Genomic DNA, 8,209 nt, shown 5'->3' with positions numbered 1-8,209 from the left:
CAAAAAAATGAATATTCTGTCAGTAATTACTCACCCTCATGTCGTTCCAAACCTGTAAGACCTTCCTTAATTTTCTGAACACAAATTAAAGGGGGGGGTGAAATGCTATTTCATGCATACTGAGTTTTTTACACTGTTAAAGAGTTGGATTCCCATGCTAAACATGGACAAAGTTTCAAAAACTAAGTTGTACGTTTGAAGGAGTATTTTTGTTCCAAAAATACTCCTTCCGGTTTGTCACAAGTTTCGGAAAGTTTTTTTCGAGTATGGCTCTGTCTTACGTAAGATAGGGCGGAATTTCCTTATATGGGTCCTAAGGGCACTTCTCCGGTAAGATCGCGGCCGCGCGCGCACTCGTAGACTAGAGCAAGAGAGTGAAAGCAGTTCACCATCAAAGCGCCCTGCCCGGCTTTTGGGAAGTCAATGTCACCAAAGAAGTGTGTTTTTGGTTGCCAGGGCAAGACAACCCTGCACAGATTCCCAAAGAACCCAGCGTTAAGGAACCCGTGGATGGAGTTTGTTTTCCTGAGCATAAACGGAGTTGTGTTGTAAGACTGTTGTTCCCTGCATTTCGACGATGATTGTTTTATGAACAAAGCCCATATCGACGGATTTGCAGATCGTCTAATGCTTAAGGATCGAGCAGTCACAATGATAAAGGTTCGCGGTCGTGCGTTGGAACCGGACGGTGAGTAAAACTGTTTGTTGAACAAATGTCTCTGTGTGTTGTCACTAGCTTGGCGCGTTAGCACAGCTAAGCTTCGCCCACAGGGCCCGCCCCCAGCCGCTCGGTTTTTTCCGGAAAGACTCGGTACAGCCTATCTTTCTGTTAAAAATTTAATATAACAAAAGACTTTTTGGAGATATGAAGGATGCAATATTACTCTATAGGTACTCAAGATTAACAGGAGATTGAGTGAAAATGAGCATTTCACCCCCCCTTTAAGATATTTTTGATGAAATCTGAGAGCTCTCTGACCCCTCCATAGACAGCAATTTAATTAACGCTTTCAAGGACCAGAAAGGTAGTAAAAACATCGGTAAAATGCAGTGGTTCAACCTTAATTTTATGAATCGAAAAAAAATTTAAAAAAATAACGACTTTACGTCGTATTTTGATGTAACGTAAACAGTGCAGCACAAAGTTGACTTAAATTGTACAGGATTTTTTTTTTTTTTTTTTTACAAAATTCTTCTGCCAACCACAGCTGCCAAATTTGTTTTGTAATCCCTGTAAATTTTACAGGATTTTTTTTTTTTTTTTACGGTGACTAATTTTTACAAAATTATTCTGGCAACCCAGCTGCCAAATTTGTTTTGTAATCCCTGTAAATTTTACAGGATTTTTTTAATTTTTTTACAGTGACTGTAATTTATACAAAATTATTCTGGCAACCCAGCTGCCAAATTTGTTTTGTAATCCCTGTAAATTTTACAGGATCTTTTTTTTTTTTTTACAGTGACTGTAATTTTTACAAAATTATTCTGGCAACCCAGCTGCCAAATTTGTTTTGTAATCCCTGTAAATTTTACAGGATTTTTTTTTATTTTTTTTTTACAGTGACTGTAATTTTTACAAAATTATTCTGGCAACCCAGCTGCCAAATTTGTTTTGTAATCCCTGTAAATTTTACAGGATTTTTTTTTTTTTTTTTTTTTTTTTTTACAGTGACTACTTTTTACAAAATTATTCTGGCAACCCAGCTGCCAAATTTGTTTTGTAATCCCTGTAAATTTTACAGGATTTTTTTTTTTTTTTTTTTACAGTGACTGTAATTTTTACAAAATTATTCTGGCAACCCAGCTGCCAAATTTGTTTTGTAATCCCTGTAAATTTTACAGGATTTTTTTTTTTTTTTTTTTACAGTGACTGTAATTTTTACAAAATTATTCTGGCAACCCAGCTGCCAAATTTGTTTTGTAATCCCTGTAAATTTTACAGGATTTTTTTTTTTTTTTTTTTTACAGTGACTAATTTTTACAAAATTATTCTGGCAACCCAGCTGCCAAATTTGTTTTGTAATCCCTGTAAATTTTACAGGATTTTTATTTATTTTTTTACAGCGACTGTAATTTTTACAAAATTATTCTGGCAACCCAGCTGCCAAATTTGTTTTGTAATCCCTGTAAATTTTACAGGATTTTTTTTTTTTTTTTACAGTGACTGTAATTTTTACAAAATTATTCTGGCAACCCAGCTGCCAAATTTGTTTTGTAAAAATGACATTTTTTTTTTTTTTTTTTTTTTACAGTATATGCAATCTAAAAGTGTAAACATTGCTGAATACAATTTTTCCAGTGCCAACACTGGATTACAGGAGTGCCAAAATGCAACAAATATATATATATATATATATATATATATATATATATATTATATATATATATATATATATATATATTATATATATATATATATATATATTTTTTTTTTTTTTTTTATATATAAAACAATAATAATATAATAAAATATTTCACAGTGTCAGAACTACCTCAGTACTAACTTTAAAACATTAGAGAACAGCAGTGCAAAAGATAAATCTCCTTTGTAAAAGCTTTAAGAGGCATAACTAGTCCTCACTTTAGATGAGCTCACAAAAATAGTGAACTGACCACTACTAAATGCTTTATAACTCCCTGAATTAACCCTGAATTACAGTATGAATACATGTTAATATAGCATTTATTAACACACTGCTAATAATTTACTTGCACTTTCTTAATGATCTTATGAACCACTGACAACCCCTAAATAACTGGTTTGTAAATAATGTAATACTTAATTTAGAAATTATAAATTGATCATTAATAATGTATGAAAATACAATTATTAAACACATTATAGACACAGCTATAAATTATTTATCCTTGATTTTATAAACTGCTTATTAATGTCTAATAATGCTTTATAAATGATAAATTAACTATTTACCAATGCTTAACTAATTATTCATAGCGTACAGTTATTATTAAGTGTTACCCAAACTTCAAATGCTCATCTCGTTCAAAAATGCTTTGAAAAAAAAAAAGTTACACTTGTACCTTAAATAAAAAGTAATTACACTCACAATAATCAAAACAAAAGTAAATAATCCACTCAATCGGAACATACAAATAGAAAATCAATTAAATAACAATTTATACACAAAAATACAAAAAAAAAAAAAAGAAACAACAAACAAAGCCACAAGGACTGAGGGGAGCAATGGCCTCAAAATGGCCAACTTACTTAAACCTAGCCTCCCAGCCGGTGTCTTCAGCGCACAACACCACAAACAATCAAAAATAACAAAACGGACTGAAGTGAGATCCAGGCAAAACTAAGTTAAAACTATAACAAAACAATAAAAACAAAACGGCAGTGCAGTCATGTCACTTGAGTTACATTTGGCTCCAGTTAAAAGTTCTGGAAACCCCTGCATGTGCAGTTAAACCGAGACAGAGATTCACCATGCTGAAATACACATGGTTACTCGCCACGCAGGATTACCTACTTGCATGCCCATGACTAAGTGCACTAAGTGCACAGCGAACAGACGGATGCTCGAACCGCCATCCCTCGTTTGCAATGCTGAACGTCAAAAAGGGGCGGTCCAAAGGATGATGCATCCCAACCAAACACTTCCCTTTTTATTCTCCCAACAAGGCTCTGATAGGTTCATGGGACTAACATAATCTGACCAATCATAATGTAATGAAAACACTGATTGGTTCACAGGCTTGGGTGACACCAGCCAATCGTACCAGGGCTATACCTGTCACGGTTCATGAATGCATTGTTTCCTGCTCGTCTCGTGTTTATGTTGTTAAGTGTGTGTGGGTGTGTGTGAGTGGGCGTGACCGATTGTTCCTGTTCGGTGTTCACTGTAGATTTCGTTCTGTGTCTGGATTTCGTCACCACCATTCACCAACGCACTCAATGCTTCACTTCATCTGTACCCTGTTGACCATCAAAGTCCCTGCGCCACCCACCTGCTGCTTCATCTGGAACCATATTTATATTATTGTCTTCAATAAAGAGTTTACTTGCATTTGCTTCCTGACGTCAGTTATGACAATACCTCACCCGGCTACATTGGCAATGACACCAGATAAGCCGTTCCAATAACAACTAGGCTAGGTTTAAGAACAAGCAGTGGTGGATAAAGTACCCGAAACTTGAGTAAAAGCATAGATATCTTACCGGAAAATTACTTTGGTAAAAGTTAAAGTTACTGTTTAGAATATTACTCGAGTAAAAGTTTTAAAGTATGTGATATTTATTGTACTTAAGTATGAAAAGTATTTTTTGATATTAAACATACTTAAAGGAACACTTCGACTTTTTGGGACTTTAGCTTATTCACCGTATCCCCCAGAGTTAGATAAGTCCATACATACCTTTTTCATCTCCGTGCGTGCTGTAAGTCTGTCTGACGCACCTAGCCTAGCTTAGCACAAAGACTGGAGGTAAATGGCTACAGCTAGCATACTAATCCCAATAAGTGACAAAATAACACCAACATTTTCCTATTTACATGTTGTGATTTGTATAGTCACAGTGTGTACAAATAACAAGGTCATATGAGACACAGCCATTTTTTAAACGTTTAAATACTGGGAACTATTTTCTCAGAAGGCGAAGCACTGCTACTTAGGCGGAGTGATTAGCGCAGCACCCGAGAAGCGCCGTGGTGAGGAGCAGAGAGTTCGCTCAGAGTTGAAGTAATAGAGTCAGCAATTACTAGATAGTAAATGCAAAGTTTACAATCATGGGTGTTCGCTGCATTGTAAAGAGCTGCGACAATAAACAGGGGAGACCAGGTAATACCACGATGTTTCACAGAATTCCAACCAAAAACGCTGACCTGATGAATCAGTGGCTACTTGCTCTGGAAATAGATCCAAACACACCTGTAGACATCATCAAGGACTATCGCGTTTGCTCAGAACATTTCACTGAAGACGACTATTTTGAAAAAATGGAATTTGCCACACGGACCATGAAACGTATGCTGAAGGATACGGCCATCCCTTCGATAGTAAAGATAGGACAGTGGATCACCTGCGGCTGCGGTAAGTGTTCCGTTATGTTTTTAGATGACTAGCCTACTGTTACAGTGCCATTAGCTAGATGTAATGTAACCTTAGTGACACTATTACATGAATAGGGTGCTCACTACTATTACAGTTGTTCCCGGGCTCCATGTATCCCCTGTAATGTATTGTGTTTTCTCAAATGCGCTCTATCGCCCCAGTAACAAATAAGCGGCGCTAAAGGTAACTTTCAGGACTGTTGCCTTCAACTTGCTAATGAATTTTAGGGGGGGATGGGCAGTTTTCATTTTTGAGAAACAGTGACCTTGTTTGTGAAATAGTAGGCTACTCCCGTTCTGATTCTCCCCTCGACCTCAGTCTGTTCGGCATCTTGTGTATCAGCTTCTAAAGTTTGTAACTCCTCGTCTGTGTATTCTGGCTCAAAACGATATGGTTCTGGATCTTGGTTTGATTCAAGTTGGGGGTGTAAAAACAAATATTGCATCACAATAAGTATAATTGTGATTGTCAAAACATTTGGTAACTAAATATAATTTTATGAACAAATTTTAGTGACAACATGTTACAATGTTTACATTGTACAATGTGGTAGGATACAATTATTATTATTGTTTGACAAAAATTTCAAGATTTCAATTCCATTCGTGTGATTTGATTCCGATTTTGATTCAATATTGACTAATTTGTATACATGTTTATTTTAAATTGTATTTAAAAAAATAATCTCACCTTATGCTGTAAACATAGAGGGCCTAATCTGCTGGTATTATTAAAGGTTAAAAATAACAAATGAAATTAAATATAATGCAGTTTTTGTTATAATAACAATTATTTAATGACATAAGTAACAATATAATAAATATGTAGTATAGTGCTCTGCAAAATCTCCTCTCTAGCTATTTTTTCTATTCAATTAACATGCTATGGTCATTAAATGGCTTTCCTGAGGTAAATGTAACGTTATGTGACATAATTGTTCTCCTGCTGTTATATTGACCTCTTTCAGTGGTTGAAAAACACTAATTGGTCGATATTATGTATACTTTCGGAAAGTTGTACTGCATCTTTAAATAAAAAAGTATCAGATGATCGGTTCATGTGCACTTGAACTGAGGCGCTCAGCGATCTGTCACGTCACATTTACAAGCGCCAAACGTATTTCGTAATAAAATTGACGGAATCTAAGAGCTGAGAATTAGTTTAATATTAAAAGTACCTCTTTGCTCCACAATTTTTCTGTGCGTGAGAAAATGGATGTGTGGCGTGAGAGCGTGTGAAAAGTGTCAATTGCGTGAGTCTCACACTCAATGCGTGAGAGTTGGCAGCCCTGGTCTCATATGACCTTGTTATTTGTACACACTGTGGCTATATGTAGCATATGTAACTTGCTGCAATTATAGATAAAATAGTAGACCAGTATCAGAAGATCTTAGTTTAGCTCAGGGAGGAAAAGGTGAAGTTCAATGATACACGGAGTCAAGGTTGCAGTGCAATTGTGAGTTGTATTACAGATAGGACAAGAAGTATATACAATATTTACACGTGCACATAAGTATTCAGTTCAAAGTTATTAATGAGCATACAACAATCTCAGAATTCTCTCAATCATAAAAAGTTGCTTGAAGCCGCAGTGATTCACAACACACAGCCCTCGAAACAGGCAGAGTCCAAGGAGTCCATGATGGAACAGTTCATAAGATCAGTACCAATGTGTGGATGTGTAAAATGTCCAAGGTGTGTGCAAATGTCTCAGAGCGTGTGTAAATGTCTCAGAGCGTGTGTAAATGTCTCAGAGCGTGTGTAAATGTCTCAGAGCGTGTGTAAATGTCTCAGAGCGTGTGTAAATGTCTCAGAGTGTGTGTAAATGTCTCAGAGTGTGTGTAAATGTCTCAGAGTGTGTGTGCGCAAGCGTCAAATTAGCAGCTGCAGTGCCTCCTACCACACCGGTAGATGCATGCACTCCGAAGCATCAGGTTTGGGCCTAGTGGCTCGCCATCAATGCACAGAACCTGGCCTGTACAAAACAGGACCAATTAATACATCACTCTGGTTCCAAGCATCACAACTATATCACCATAATCATAATATAATAAAGTCATCACATTATCATAATCAATCTCAGTTCGTTTGTTTCATCATGTACATGATTCAATATACTGCATATAGCAATATAAATAATTTAACAATCAGCAAGAGTACTCTTATAAATAGACAAATATCAATAAATAGCTTCAAAATACATTTCAGAATCAAAGAGTAGTTGACTTCATAATTCAATAACAATATTAAGATTAATTAATGTATTGCTCATTTAAATAGGCACAAAATGTATATATATAGTCAGACTCAGTATGATTAAAGTACAGCCAGCACCGGCTAACAGAACCATATACAACACACTTTTAGCACCGTATAACAAACAGTGACAAACTCACCAGTTCCTGTATCATTAAGTCACTCAACAGCAGTCATTTGAAAAGGTAGAGGCAATCTAAAAGGTTGGCATACATAATAGTTAAACCAGCAGTTTAATTAATAGAATGTTTGAACGGCTAAACGCCTACCTGCAGCAGCTCAACACACCGGCTCGCGCACACACATACCAAACAACAGCGCGCGCCCGTATTTAAAGGAAAGTGACGCAACACTCTGTCAAGTCCCGCGATGCTTCACGAAGTCTCGCGACAACGCGAACATAAGGTGGAACCGCAAATAAGGAGAATAAGGAAAAACGTCTGGGTTACATATACAAATCACAACATGTAAATAGGAAAATGTTGGCGTTATTTTGTCACTTATTGGGATTAGTATGCTAGCTGTAGCCATTTACCTCCAGTCTTTGTGCTAAGCTAGGCTAGCGGTGGGTGCGTCAAACAGACTTACAGCACGCATGGAGATGAAAAAGGTATGTATGGACTTATCTAACTCTGGGGGATACGGTGAATAAGCTAAAGTCCCAAAAAGTCGAAGTGTTCCTTTAAGTATTGAAAGTAAAATTACAAGTAAACAAAAAATACAAAAGGAGCAAATAAATTAAAATTGTTCTATACACATTTTGAGCAGCAAGATTGTGTCCAGTTTTGTTTTCTTTGAATAAAAAAATGACTAAATGTTTATTGCAAGTTAAGTAAAAGAAATAATCTAGTTTCAATTTTGATAAAAATAAAAATAA

General features: G+C 35.9%; 1 long non-coding RNA gene across 1 annotated transcript; it reads right to left on the bottom strand.

Annotated features, from left to right (window-relative positions):
- Nucleotides 1-6,635: 6,635 nt before the first annotated feature.
- Nucleotides 6,636-7,646, bottom strand: LOC307166936. The gene is made up of 3 exons (XR_013822711.1): nt 7,602-7,646; nt 7,473-7,528; nt 6,636-7,051 (listed from the first exon to the last, which is right to left on the bottom strand). It is a non-coding gene; the product is annotated as an uncharacterized lncRNA (long non-coding RNA).
- Between the last annotated feature and the right edge of the window lie 563 nt (nt 7,647-8,209).

Source organism: Squalius cephalus, assembly GCF_949319135.1.
Source record: "Squalius cephalus genome assembly, chromosome: 11".
Lineage (NCBI taxonomy): Eukaryota > Metazoa > Chordata > Actinopteri > Cypriniformes > Leuciscidae > Squalius > Squalius cephalus.
This window is presented reverse-complemented; position numbering and strand designations above follow the sequence as displayed.